Source organism: Protopterus annectens, chromosome 2.part1, assembly GCF_019279795.1.
Source record: "Protopterus annectens isolate FY-2018-M chromosome 2.part1, PAN1.0, whole genome shotgun sequence".
Lineage (NCBI taxonomy): Eukaryota > Metazoa > Chordata > Ceratodontiformes > Protopteridae > Protopterus > Protopterus annectens.
This window is the reverse complement of record NC_056729.1, coordinates 1219310276-1219325818: the sequence shown is the minus strand read 5'-3', so window position 1 is coordinate 1219325818 and position 15543 is coordinate 1219310276. Positions and strand designations below refer to the sequence as shown.

At 41.4% G+C, this 15543-nt stretch overlaps 1 protein-coding gene across 4 annotated transcripts in view; it reads right to left on the bottom strand.

The window, feature by feature from the left end:
* Positions 1-15543, bottom strand: part of KLHL29 (kelch like family member 29) — a 2735259-nt gene that overhangs the window by 674365 nt on the left and 2045351 nt on the right. The gene's annotated exons all lie outside the window — the stretch shown is intronic.

The following is a 15543-nucleotide window of genomic DNA, read 5'->3' as shown; positions in this document are numbered from 1 at the left end:
TTTCATACAATATACTTTGGTGATGTCTGATAAAACATGCAACAGTAAGTAGCAATATAGTATGCTATAGTTCAAAACCCTGAAAACCCCAATACCTGTAAGGAAAAAGTTTATTCTTCTGTAATAACTGCATTGTATTATCCTTTCTGTAGAGAACATGCCATGTCCATGATTAGAGTAGTGTACATTTCAGTAGCAAAAAGGTTAATTTGGGGAGGAAAACATACAACTATCACCTTAATTCTTATCTTTGCTAGATAATTTCTCAAACTCATTCTGAACTTCAGGTTATATACAGAAGATATGAAGTGATTGGCATTTTAGGCATGTTTTCTGCAATGATAAATTTCCTGCAAGTGACTTGCAGTGCACTAAAGTAACACTGTTGTTATAGCTATAATGTTTGCACAAAAATACCCTGCATCAAGATGTTTTCAAAACGTATGACACAAAACATTGTGTATGTGGATTTTGCTGATTCTCTCCTACTGACAGAACATTCTTATTATGTGGTCTCCCCATAAACATCAAGTTTCTCCAAGTTACAAACAAACTCAAATATGCACCTAGAGAATTGACATACTTTCCAAATACAGTATCTTTAATATAGGATTTATTACCATTTCTGCCAGAACAATGCCTATTACAACTGCAATAATGCATGGCACATAACAAGACTAAATAACAAATAGTCTAAGTCTGTTTCAAGTTGGCCAGACTAGTTCACAGGTTGCAAAATTACCCATCATTCACCACAGCATCACTGAGACTTTCCAGTTCCTTAAAGCAAAAAGAAGTAGGGACCCTGTAAGTGTAGCTCAGTGCACTGGGGCACTAGTGTACTGAGAAAATCACCTGGGATTTTTATTATTATTACTTTTATTATTAATATTTAGATGAAGTTGAACAAATTGGAAAATCCCTCTTTAATCTTTAGCAGACAGATGGATACAGAACCACTAAATTAACTGTCAACCTGCAGTGGCAAAACATATGCTTTAAACCATTTGCTGACTCCAAGTGCTGAGTTTTTTGCAGTAGCCTCACACACACACACACACACACACACACACACACACACACACACACACACACACACACACACACACACACACGCACATGCATGCACACACACTCACCATGCACACACTAGGTGCTCAGTGTCACTTTCTGTTCTTTCTACTAGCAGACGAAAGCAGATGCTACACTTCACTGCACCTCAGTTTTAGAGGGACCTTTTCTCTATCGCCCTAATTATTTTACCATTATAAGGGCAGAAGCTTATAAAGTACACATTGCTTGATCATGATTACATTATTCCAGTAGTGTCAGCAAGAGCCTTAGCATGAGTACAATATTGTAGAGCTTCATTTGGTTGCTATTATACCAAGACAGTGAAAAAAGAAGCTAAGATACGTAATCTGAAGGTACAATGAAAACATTACAAACAAGGCTGCAGAAAAAAGGCCCATGATTTTATTAAGATTGATGGAAATTTACAACTATTCCCTAAGTAAACGCTCTGTACTTATTTTTGATCATCTTTTCCTTATTATTTTTAAATAAGTACCTTAAACTTTTGCAAAACAGAACACGTGCAATTAATTATACACTGACACAATTTGTCCTTACCAGTTACTTTGCTCTCTATATTTCCGACTCACTTCACATTATACTGAAGCAAGTGTAGCCCTCTAATATCTACCTGCATCATCCCATCCTTATTTGTTGTGTTATAAACACTTTATTTGTCTTGTTACCCCCTCTTTTTAGTAGCAGCAGAAGTCTAAGTTAACGTTATCTTTACTGATTTTTCTTTTTTAACATCCTCTCAAAGTCACTGTTCATTTTATTACTTAATCCTTGAATAACATTGAGTGGTAAGGATCGGTGTTGGAACTTTGTATAGTTACACAGAAGTAATGCCCTAGCAAGAAGACTCCATCACAATGTCAAATTACGGTACGGCTATCCTAGTAGCTCAGAGTGTAGCTGGGTAAGTACATTTTAACATTATCAAAATATCCGTAATTCACAAGGAATGGAAACCACCAAGCAAAACATTTAATTTTGTTTTAGCACATTCATTGCATAAAGATAACAGACTCCATCAGAATAAAAGACTTTACTACACACATGTTTTAAATACTAGAACCACTAAAATTACATCATATTAATAAACAAATCAAAATTCTCTTAAAAACACATCAGTTTGACATACTTTCTACTAGCAAAAGACCCTTAATACTAATTTTGACATTAAGCTTTGGTGGCTACCCTGCATTTAATTTAACTTGCTATTCATATTTTATATTTTCCAGTAAAGCTGTTAACATTATCCTCTCACAATTTGCTCATATGAGTCAATGACACAAAAAAAAGTAAATAAAATCCTTACACAACTGTCAAGGGTTGTATAATGTACTGTTTTCACTACTGGAATTACATATACATGCTCATAGTTACTTTGCAAAAATGTATAGTTGTTTTAGTTGCTTCAGCTTTTTCCATGTGGCCACTTGGAACATCTGCATTGTTCTGTGATGTTTTAATATTGGACAGATAGACTGTAGCTGCATAGACCATCCACAACAACAGTCTCAATGTGTCTATAGTACATATGCACAAAACTTAATATGTATGCTGGAAATCTTTCTGTGTAACACTAAGCAACAGGAGAGTCTGACCCGTGTCTCAGATTTGACCCGGAGGTTTTATGATCTACTGTGGACTATTATAAATCTCAGTATAAATGGTTTGCTCTAACCTGCAACCTGCTCTTACTCATGCCTCTCAATTGCAATGATATATGCACAACACTATCATTTTTTCTCAGAAATTTACCGATCTCTCCCTAAATGCAGACCTGTTTACGGACGTATACCTTATTAAATAAATAAACCAAGCCTATAGAAATATTCCCTATTACTAATTACATAGGGTCTAATACAGGAATACCTGCTATTATGATAAAAAAGCACCCTTCCACACAGGCATGAAACTATCCATGATCAGGACTTCTTTCTGAACTGGACGTCATTGGATTTCAGCTTGAAATCAAAGAGACCCTGACAGTGTTAATGTGTAAAGTAGATTATAATGCTCTCTGAATATACAAACATTTTACACTATATTGAACAAACTATATAAAAAAAGAAAATCCAGCACTCAGTGTTTGAGAAGCATTACTACTATAATTACTATTATAGCGCATACAATGATAATGGTAAATTAGAGATCACAATGAAATGTGTTTATTTACTGGAGTAGTACTCTGATCAGCCACTCACTCACTCATATCCTTCCCTTGTCACCACCTCCAGCACCTAGATTGCTAATCAAACCCAAATCCTGTGGGCTACAGACACAAGTTTACCCAAAGTCTGTGCCAAAGGAGCTGACTGTGTGTAGCTCCCCTTGGTCTGACCTTTCTTACGCATATTGAAACCTCGCAGACTTCTATGGCCTCTGCTTTTGACTTCAGTGCTGAGAATGTATAGTGGCAATTCAGTACCACACAAAAGAATGATAAGCTGCGGTGGTACAGCGGTAGCATTGTTGCCTCACAGCAAGAGGTTCTCCTGTTCGATTCATGGTTGGAGTGCCTTCTGTGTGGAGTCTGCATGTCCTCCTGCGGTCGAGTGGCCTCCGAAAGACATGCGTAAATGGACGTGCCTTCGCTGAAGGTTGGGTGCCGAGCTGGCAACTCGGCACCATAAAAATCTACTGTCAATCATTAGCGGGCTGGAGTTCCACTGTGTCAGCCCCTAACCGGGAAAAGCTGAAAAGACAAAGACAAACAAAAGAATGCCTAAATGATAAACGCAGTGCATTAATGTCTATTCTGAAACAGCCAGTGACATTTTTTATTAGTTAATTTTTCTGTCATTATTCTTGTTATTTATTACCAGTGGAATTCTATCCACTTGCAATAAATTGGCCCTTCTTATAACAGCTGCTATATTTCTTTAACCATTAGGATAACAGATGTGTACAGTTGTGTGAACATTAAAATAACTAGCCTCCAAATGCTCCTCTCCCAACTGCTATTGTTATAAATGGCACAAGGATGGAGGAGCCTGAAACAAAACTGTCCAGTGGTTGAGATTTCTTCTTTGGAAACATTATGTGACTGATCCTTACCCTGGTTAATAAACATCTCCAAACTGGTGTTGGTGTACTGAGACTTAAGATAAGGCACCATGCTGACTGCTTAGCTTTAAGTCATTCAGATGAACAAATATCAATATGATGTTTATTTCTTGTCTAATGACCCCTCACATCCTTACTACTCCGAGTGAGGCTCAAAACAAACTCAATAGTTGGGAAAACTGTGACAATGAGTTCTTCCAGATTTCTGACAAAATGCATTAAGCTATGTACTTTTGAATATTTTTTTTATCCCTTATTGTAATTCCCTCCCTGGTGGCCATCAAGTTCCCATTCCTTGCCAGGTCATTTGTTCCACCCTCACCCTGGCTTCTGAGAACACACAGAAAGGTAAATATGAGTAAAGTGATTGTGGCCATCACCTAGTGGGGGTTTAAGAAATGTTTCCATCCATCCACCCATTCATCCTCAGCCCCATTTCCCATTTCGCACATGGGATCAGGGTGTCACATGCTCTTACTTCTCTCCCGCTGTTAGTTAGTTTCACTTATATTTGTTTCATCTTTCATAAAAATTTTTGGGTTGCCTTGGATATCTGGACAATTTTACATTTTGTTTTGGATTGAAAAACATTCTTTGTTATGATTATCTACATTTAAAACACGTCTTCATCTTGTAACTTTTATTATATACCTGATCTTCCTGGATACCTGCAGATATCTGTATAAAATGTATTATAATCTATAAGCTAAATGTACTAATTGTAATATTTGTACAACTGAAATGTTTATTTTTTATTTTTATTTTCTCCTGGGCTGAACATGAAAATAGTCCAGCTGGATCAGTGTTCTACCCTGGTTCATGAATACATAAATATATACATAAGGTGCACATCTCAGACAACCCCCAGAAAGTGCTTTTGCAACAGGATCCACTCTCAAAGTCTGGGCAAGCAGGCACTCAGTTCTCCTCTCCCTGTCTCTCTTAGTCACTGCATGGGGCATTAACTAAACTCATTTGGGCTGTATTTGGGGAACAGCCACTGTGCTGTGGAGCTAGCAGCAATGTAGCATTCAGCAAACCACACCGACCTTCACACATTAACTCCATGCCCTTGAGATTTGTAGAAAATGTAAATTCCAGGAATATTAAATCTGTTTTTGGTTAAGTACTTTCACTAAAAAAATTGCTGACATAAAAAAGATGATTAGTGAATGGCTTACTCTTAATTGTTTTACTATTTAACTATGCTTTTCCTACTAGTTATCATGTACAGTCCTTCAAGCATGACCTGTCACGTGAAGAAAGTATTTGAAAAGGCTACAACAGTTATACAATGACTTAAAAAAATATTACGCTAACTACCCTGCTCTCATGATTCTTCCAATGTTCTTCTATTCCCAAGTTGCAGTATTCACCACCTTTGGGTTATCCTCTGCTTAGCTAAACATCCGGCCAGTATGCAAATGTTTTAGTCACTACAAGGTTTGTGGGACATCTGACATTGGCTGTAGGGTGCCTGGGCCATAAAAGTGAAGTCTCCACATACTTTTCCTCAGAACTTCTCTGCCACCAGTTGAACATCAGATGTTGCAGCCATCTCTGTCATCGGATCTTCAAATTTAAATAAGTACCCCTTTGGGGTCATTTTCTTCTCTTTTTGAGTTACGGCATGCCTGCTTAGGTTCATGTCATTCAGGAAAGGAAAGTGTAGGTGCAGACGTCAGATCCCCCATAAGGATGCTCATGACCTCTGCCTTTTCTGGTAGAGGCCTAACCATGACCACAAAGCCTGCCCACCCAGGGACACTGCTTCTTGCTGCTGCAGAAGCCTCAGGTTCTGCTCTGTTAATAAGCTGCTTTTAGAGTTACCTCACAGAGCGGACCTTCTCACACAGGACAAGGGATCCCTAATCCATCCCCACTTGGATTCTCTGAACCTAAACCTGTGGGTTATAGAGTTTTGATCCCTTTCAGACACCTTTACACTGAGGGTGTGCTTAATATCCTACAAGAGGCCAGGAAACCCAATATTAGGCGATTTTCTCCATTTGGTGTCTTCAAAGATAGCTAGGCCCATTTCAAGGAGAGGTCCCTTTAGTGCTGTCCTACCTGTGTGAATTTTTGCAAGCAGGGCTGGCTTATTCTTCTGTTAAGGCCCTCCTAGCTGCTATTTCGGTTTGTCTGCCTATTGACCCTCCTCTTGCCCGCCGCCTTCCAGAGAAGTTATTCCTTAAGGGAGTACTGCACCTCAGGGCTCCCTGGAGGCCAGTCCCACCCCCACAGGACCTGAACTATATTTTACAGAAGCTCTCTAAAATACTACACTTGGAAGACTGTGCTTTTGAGGGCCTTGACATCAGCCAGGAGAGTGTCAGAGCTCCAGGCTCTCATGGCCACCCCACCTTTTCTAATCTTCCACAAGGATAGAGTGACCCTAAGGACCAACCCATCCTTCATACCTAAGGGGGTCCATGAGATGTCCCTGAACCAGTGTGTTCACTTCCTCACCTTTTGTTCCACATGCCAAAAATGACAGTGAGAGAGTCCTGCATTCCCTAGATGTTCACAGACAACTAAGATTCTACCTTGACAATACCAAGTCCCTTAGGGGATCAGAACAATTGTTTGTCTCCTTTCATCCCAGGGTTCTAGGAAAGGCAGTGACAAAACAGACCATTTCTGCATGGATTTCCTGGGCCATCTCCTTTTGTTACACCAACCATGGAAAACACTTAAACTCAAAGATTAAAGCCCACTCTGTTAGAGCCATGGCCTCTTATGGAGCCTTGTACAAATGGCTGGACACTGCTTCCATTCTAGAGGTAGCTACCATACCTTTACAAAATATTACAAACTGGACCATATTTCCAGGTCTACAGCAGTGTTTGCTAGGGCAATCCTGCATAGATTCTTGGAAAACAGTTCCCTTCCACCCTTCTCTTCTTCCCTTTGGGCTTTGGCACTCACCCAAAGGTGGCGAATACTGCAATATGGGAATAGAAGGACATAGAATATTTGTGTAAAATACATATATATATATATATATATATATATATATATATATATATATATATATATATAAAATGCCCTTTTGGATGACACAGGGATTTTGCAGCTTTCCTGGGACTGGGGTCCGACCTGGGCGTTCAGTTCTGAGGAAAGGTACGTGCAGATGTCACTTTTATGACCCTTGCACCCTACAGCCAATTTTAGAAATCCCACGTACCTTGCAGTGACTAAATCTTTTGTATACTGGCTGGACATTTGGGTAGCTAAGCAGAGAATAACCCAAAGATGGTGAATACTGCAATATGGAAGAGAAGTACATCTATGGTTATGGTAAGATTTTACACAACTATTCTTTCTTTACAATAGGCATTATCTGATTTATTAATCCCTATTAGCAGTGTTGCAGTGCACTTGTGCCCATCCCTTTCCCCCAGTCTCCATACTCATCTCTTTTCCCTATAAACACTAAGCCCCCTTGCCCACCCTTACTCATTTGTATTACCCTAACCCTACCCCTGTCCTTAACCCCGACCTAGACATTAGAGTACTAAACTCCCTTTCCCTCACAGTGCAACTGTGCAAAGATAATAAGTCTGCAAGCTAGCATTTTTTCCATTTTATTTTGTTTGTTTCACCAACTGGAAAAGGAAACTGTTTTTTTTAGACAGTTTAGTAATTTAAGGAAATAGCATTTCATTGAAAGGTGAGTATAATTTGTGTGCATGACCAAGAGTAATATACTCAAATGGAAGGCTGTATAGCCAGAATTACCTTGTCTAACACTGACTTGTAAGCAAAGTTAAAGTGCAAAAAGCATCTCAGCTGTAAGTACTACTGATGAAAAGCCTAAAGTATTACAAGCAGACACCACACAGTCCCATTTCAGTGGCTCCCCTATATTTCCCCTTGTTCCAACTACCTGAAGCCTCAACCAGACTAAAATGGGAAAATGGTTGAAGCTTTAGCTAATCAGAAAACTTTAAAAGTGTTTTATTTATTTATTTTTGCAGGGGGAGAGGCTTCCTACAAATTCACAGTCCCATTACTTAAATATACACAGAGGAGGGAGAACGTGCAAAAGACACTGAATCACTGTTAGACTTCTAAAAGAAAATGCACACGTAATGATTTTATTTACTACATGGAACACCATTTGTCAAGTTAAAGATTGGTGTGTACTGATTGATTTAAATCTCATCCTGTTTTAAGGAGCGGGGGAATAGGGTATTAGGTTTTAGTTCATAGAGTCTGTAGTTTATTGGAGTGTGCTGGGCTGGAGCTGGGGATCAATAGCATTGGTGATATTGCTGTTTCTGTTCTTACAGGTTAGTTTTTGCAGGGTCATAGTCATACTTTAAAGGGATGGTTGTAATTTTTTTAACACCTTTACTAAATTATCACTCGTGACATAGGCAAATTTACATTTATGTAAAAGTAATCAAACTGTATTAACAAGTCCATGTTTACAAACATTATACTTAAGATATATCGCTATATATCATATAACCCAAGTAACAGTGCATAAATTATTCAATTCCTGCCTTTTTTTAAAAAAACAAGAAACAATTTTTCCTCAGGTAGAGAGCAAATGTTGGAGGTATGACAGGGGAGAAAGAGGTACTTAGGAGCATATTTTCTTCGAGTGCGGTGAGTTGGTGTACTAAGCATTCCCTACGGGATGCATGTCGGAGATGCTGGGTAGGCAGATTGGTCTGATGAGGGAGATGATTTTTCTGAGCTATGATACAGAATTGGAATTGCCTAGACATGGTAAGGCTTTGCTGTGTCTAAATATGGTGGCTGCCAAAAAAGAAATTACTAGAAAATGGAAATCAAAATCTTTAACCAACTATACTGGAAGTAATGAATATAGTAACAGAAATAAAACAACTCAAATTGAGATCTTTAGAAAAGGGCAGGAGCAAACTACATAGGAAAAAATGGGAATTGTGGGAAAGTACAGTTTTGTACCTACCATAAATGTAGATGTTCGAGTGCTAATACAGCTGCAGTCATAACAGATGGGTTTTCCTGCCGTCAGGCGGGTCCTCGGTTGGCCGAATTCCAAAGTCTAGGTCCGGCGTCGGTTGTCGTCGCTTCTTCCCTGACGTCAGTGTGACAGGGGTATAAAAGAACCAGCCGATGCCATTTTCTTCAGTTTTTCTTGCCCCAGATGTCAGGTGCCCCCAGAAGGAAGGCAATACATAAATTTATGCAATAATGCAATGCAGTATAATCACAAAACAGTAGTTGCAAGCAAATACACCATAAAAGAATACCCCAATCAGGTTGTATGAGGAGGTGTTAGCCATTAGGCCTGTTCCAGAGGGGAAGGAGGGAGGGAAACTTGAACTGCAGCTGTATTAACACTCGAACATCTACATTTATGATAGGTACAAAACTGTACTATGTTCATCGTGCATGCAGCTGCAGTCATAACAGATGGGTAGAATCCCAAAGCTAAAATAAGGGTAGTAGGCACTAGGTGGAACTAGGAGGAGCTAGGATGCCCTGCAAAACTGCAGTGGCAAAACCTGCTCTAGATTTGGAGTGTAAAGGCAGGTGATAGTGCTTGGAGAAAGTATGCACAGAACTCCAAGTGGCAGCTTCCAAAATATCTTTGGTAGGAACCCCCCTGAGGAAAGCTGCAGAGGTAGCTGTGGCCCTAGTGGAGTGAGACCTTATGCCTGCAGGTACAGTTTTACCATGAAGAGAGTAACAAAAGCGTATGCAGTGGGCTATCCACTTTGAGATTGTCTATTTGGAAATAGGCTTCCCTTGCGCCCCTGTAGCATAGGACACAAAGAGTTGCTCTGATTTTCTGAAAGGCTTTGTTCTGTCCAAATAATAGCGTAGTTGCCTGTGAATGTCCAAAGAATGTAGTAGCCTCTCCCCTTTGTTTTGAGGATTGGGGTAAAAGGTAGGTAAGTGGATAGCCTGATTCAAGGCTACCCTGGATACTACCTTTGGCATAAAGGAACGGTTGGTTCGTAAGGAAATTCTGTCCTGATGGAAAATGATGAAAGGTTGCACAGCCATGAGGGATTGTAGTTCAGAAACCCTGTGAGTTGAGGTGATAGCCAGCAGGAAGGCTGTTTTCCAGGACAAATATTGTAGTTCTGATGAGGCAGCTGGCTCGAAAGGAGGCAAAGTCAGTTTCTCTAGAATGAAATTGAGATCCCAAGCAGGCACTGGTTGTTTCCTTGGGGGTTTAATATTCTTAGCCCCTCTGAGGAACTGTCTTAAGAGGGGGTGAGAGAATAAAGGAGGATCAGTGTTGTATTCTGCAGAAATGGCTGAGGCATGGATTTTGATGGAAGAGAATGAAAGTCCACTGCTTAGCATCTCAGCTAGGTAATGTAATATTTGAGGTAAATTCAGTATTCCAAGGTTCTGGCCCTTTTTCTCATTCCAAGCACAAAACCGTTTCCATTTGGCGGAGTAGGCTTTTCTAGTAGAAGGTCTTCTGGCCTCCAAAATGACATCCTGTACCTCCTTGGAGAGTAGGGTCTGTTGTGATTTTAAGGAATCTTCCATGTGGCTAGATTGAGTGTTTTCAGCTGACTGTGAAGAGTTTTGAAGTTGTGCTGAGTCAGTAGAAGAGGCATTAGAGGCAGGATCCATGGTGGGGAATGCGTCAGGCTCCTCAGGAGTGGGTACCAGTGTTGCCTTGGCCAGTCTGGAGTGATGAGAATCAATTGTGGTCTGTCTGCTCTGGTTTTTAATAGAACTTTGGAGAGCAGAGGAAGAGGTGGAAAGGCATAGACTGTCATTGTTGTCCAACTGAAAGAGAGTGCGTCTACTTTCCAGGCCTGTGGATGAAAGGTCCTTCAGCAGAATTTTGCCAATTGGTGATTTCTGTGGGAGGCAAAGAGATCTTTGTCTGGCCTTCCCCATGCTTGAATTATCTTTGAAAAAACTTGAGGATGCAACTTCCATTCGTGTGGATCTGTAATATTTCTGCTTAGGTTGTCTGCCAGCGTGTTTTCCTTGCCTGGCAGGAACAATGCTTGAAGCTCAATTTGCAATTCTAGAGCCATGTTCCAAAAAGACATGGCTAGCCTGCATAGGGGGTATGAATGAGTTCCTCCCTGTTTATTTATGTACCACATTACTGTGGTGTTGTCTGTCCTTATCAATAGCTGGCCTGGATGCAGCAGGTCTTTGAAAGCTATAATAGCATTTACTACTGCTAGCATTTCCTTTTGATTGATGTGTAGGTGCTTTTCCTTTTGGGACCATCTGCCCTGAATGCACCGATTTGCCATGTGTGCCCCCCAGGCATAATCCGAGGCATCTGTAGTAATGATTTTGCTTGCTTGAGGCTTGCAGAATGGGAGACCTGTGTTTCTTTGCCATGCTTGAGCCCACCACAGAAATTCCTTTTGAAGACATGGAATTAGTGGTATTATTGTTTCCAAGCTGTGGCTGTGCTGAGACCATAGGTTTTTCAGGTACCATTGAAGTTTCCTCATATGCAGCTTTGCACATGGGATTAGTAGGATGCAAGATGCCATGAATCCCAGAGCCTGCAGGATTTTCCTTGCAGTCAGCCTGGTGAAAGTTGCCATTTTTCTGAAGTATTGAGTTAGTTGCCCTTGTTTCTCTGGCGTGAGGTAGGCCATCTGGGTGTTTGTATCCAAGTTGGCACCCAGGAAAATTATTGTTTGAGATGGTAGTAGCCTTGATTTCTTTTTGTTGACTGTGTATCCCAGGGAATTCAACAACCTTATTACAAAAGCCAGATGTTTCAGAAGTATGTGCTTGCTGTCCGCTTGGATCAGGCAGTCATCCAGATATGGGTACATTTGTATCCCTTGTAGTCTGCAGTAGGCAATTACTGATGCCAGGCATTTCGTGAACACTCTGGGTGCAGTAGATAAGCCAAAGGGCAATGCAGAGAATTGATAATGTGTTGAACCTGCAAGAAATCTGAGGTATCTTCTGCAATCTTGTCTGATTGGGACATGCAGGTATGCCTCCTTGAGGTCCAATGTTACCAGCCAAGACTCCTTGCCCAGCATGGGAAGAAGCTGCTGTAATGTGAGCATCTTGAATTTTGGCACGAGTAAAAAAGTGTTTAGGATGGATAGGTCCAAAATAGGTCTCCAATCTTTGCCCTTCCTTGGTACCAGGAATAGTCTGGAATAAAAACCTTGACCCTGTTCTTGTGCAGGTACCTCTTGAATAGCTTTCATGTCCATGAGATCTGAAATTTGTTTTTGTGCCTCTGCCCTTTGATTGTGTGGCAGGTTTGGCATGCCTCTCATTTTTGGAAGGGTGTGAAAGTGGAATCTGTAGCCTCTGTCTATAATGTCCAGGATCCATTTGTCTTTTGTGACAATATGCCAATTTTTTGAAAATAGTGCCAGTTTCCCGCCTAAAGGTGCTACCATTTGAGCCTTGCTTGGCATGCAAAGGGGAAAGTCATTGGTTCTGCTTTCTGAAAGGCTGTGAACTATCCTCACTACCTCTTTGGGTAGGTGCTTGCCATTGTCTGCCTCTAAACGATCCTTGAGATTGCCCTCTACCCCTCGGGCACCTGTATCCACCTCTTTGGGGTCTGTCAGTGGCTGGAAAGGACCAATTTCTACTGAAACGTGGAGGTTGTACCTGTAGGAAATCTTTCACTGTTTGCATTGATTTTGCCTTTTCCTCCATTTTCTTTAATACCTCCTCAGCTTTAACACCAAACAATACATCTTTTTGCAGAAGTGCATCCAGTAATTTAGCTTTGACATGATCTGATAAGGTTTGCTCTTTAAGCCAAGCATGTCTACGTATGACTGATCCTGTAACAGCAGCTCTACATGAGGCTTCTAAAGCATCAAAACCACATTGCAACCTACTTGCTCTGCACTATGTATCAAATCCTGCAACTCCTTCAAATCTGGTTGTTCAGGTTGTGACATTTTGTTTCTCAACTGTGATAACAGAAACTGTTGGTACTTTAACATATGGAACTGGCAGTTTAATGCCCTCATGGATAAGGTGGCCGAGGTGTATACCTTTTTCCCCCACCTTTCTAAAGCTCTGGAATCCCTCTCTGAAGGTAATGGATTTTTAGCAGTGGAGGCCTTAATTCCCTTGGGGCCCTGTGAGATAGTTTCTGGGTCAGCCGCATGGCTTTTGTATAGGAATTGGTGTGAGTCAGGAACCCGGTAATACCTGTCAGGCTTGACTGGGGCTGGAGGCAAAGAATCTGGGTTGAGGCAGGACTCCGAATACACATCATTAAGGATATCTAAGACAGAAGGTATAGCCAGAGGCCTGTGCTGAGGGAGCAAGAGAAAATCCCTAAGCCTTTTCTTGGAGTCTGAGTACTCTTGGCCTTCCCAATGGAAGTGTTCCCTCAAGGTATGCAAGGTTTCCCCAAAAGAGTAATCCTCAGGGGGGGGAGACAGAAGGAATGGACTCCTCTGCATCAGAATCTTCAAAAGGGGAGTATGAATGTTCCTGGTCATCAGAATGTTCTGAAATAATGGAGGCCTGGTCCGAGGAGGGGGATTCTTCCTCCACTCTGGGCCTTTTTTCCGGGGGGGGGGGTTGAGAACCCCTGATAAGAGTAATTAAGTCCTCAGCCATTTTGAGCATCTGCTTTTTAGGCATGGGGCCTTGAGAAGGGCCCTGTGGGGTTTGTTTTTTAGAATGCATGGCTGTCTTAGACTTAGTGAAAGCCTTGATGGAAAAAGAAGAGGAAGGCCTGAAGACACCTTGAGAGGAGGCAGACCTGTCTAAACTCTGAGTTTCACCGCCAAGAGTGGCTTCGGTATCTGTAGTCGGGGAGTGGGCCGAAGGGCCTGCAACCTTGGGTACAGAAGACACCGCCAATGAAGTGTCGTCGGTAGTCAGGGGCTGCGTAGGCGCCTCACTGAGAACCGGACCACCTGTAGTCGGCTTTGGCGTGGTGTCGGTAGAGGCCGCGGACCTTGTGTGTCGGTCCTTATCTTTGCGTTTTTTAGTCAAAACTGGAGTCGGAGTATCCAACGACATTATGTAGTTAAATTTTTTGCCAAAAAAGTGCTGGGCGAACTCCGCCCGACGCTTAATGGTGCGTTTGGGCGAACTCCGCCCGACGCTTAATGGTGCGTTTGTTGAATGTAGCGCAAAAATGACAGGCCGAGACATTGTGGTCTGGGCCTAAGCAAGGAATGCAGAGGGAATGAAAATCCTTATGCGGTATTTGCTTCCCACATGAAATAAACTTTGCCTGACATCGGTCTGAGGCAAGAAAAGTTTCCCCAATGGGGTACTTAGCTTTCAAGAAGACTTCGGTTGTAGATATTCGTAATCTCAGGAGCTGGCCGACCGGCACTTGCGAACTGCTTCTGCTTCGGGCACCGCGCGGCAAGAAAGACTGAAGAAAATGGCGTTGGCTGGTTCTTTTATACCCCTGTCACACTGACATCAGGGAAGAAGCAAAGACAACTGACGCCGGACCTAGACTTTGGAATTCGGCCGACCAAGGACCCGCCTGACGGCAGGAAAATCCATCTGTTATGACTGCAGCTGTATGCACGATGAACATCAGTACATACAGGGGAGGAATGAAGTTTAAATGAAGTCAGGACTTAAATGAGCTATGTAATGTTTAAGTGAGAAAGATTGGGTAGTGATATATAATGTTTGCAACTGGGAGTGTGTCAGTATGGTTTGTGATGTACAATGCTTGCTACTAGGACTGTGTCAGTATGTATGATCTGGACTGAGTTTTAGGCTTCAGAATCCTGGCATTTGAGATCTAACAGCATGTATAGCTTAAATACAAATGCGCTTTGTACTCACTGGAGTAGTAGCAGTTTGGTACTCACCGGAGTAGTAGCAGTTTGGTACTCACTAGAGTAGTAGCAGTTTGGCACTCATCGGAGTAGTAGCAGTTTGGTACTCACCAGAGTAGTAGCAGTTTGGTACTCACTAGAGTAGTAGCAGTTTGGTACTCATAGGAGTAGTAGCTGTTTGGTACTCACCAGAGTAGTAGCTGTTTGGTACTCACTGGAGTAGTAGCAGTTTGGTACTCACTGGAGTAGTAGCAGTTTGGTACTCACCAGAGTAGTAGCAGTTTGGTACTCACTGGAGTAGTAGCAGTTTGATAACTGTATCACCAGAGTGCTGTTACTTGCATGAGTTTTTCTAATGCTATTTTCATGTTTATTCACAAGTCAAAATCACAGTTTTTCTTTTATACTGCAAGTTCTGTGTAGTTATGATATATGTTCCAAATGAGGAGGGTGCCCACACTCATATGTGAAAGCCTTTATTGCCCTTTTTGAAAAAAAAAAAACACTAAAATCCACAAACTTCTGGTAAGTGCAACAGCATCCTTGACAAGACCTAGCTGAATTTTTTGATAATTTATAAGCATAGCTGTTTAGGTCAAAATTACAAGAGATTTGCAGTTAAAAAATACAAACAGATAAGTAG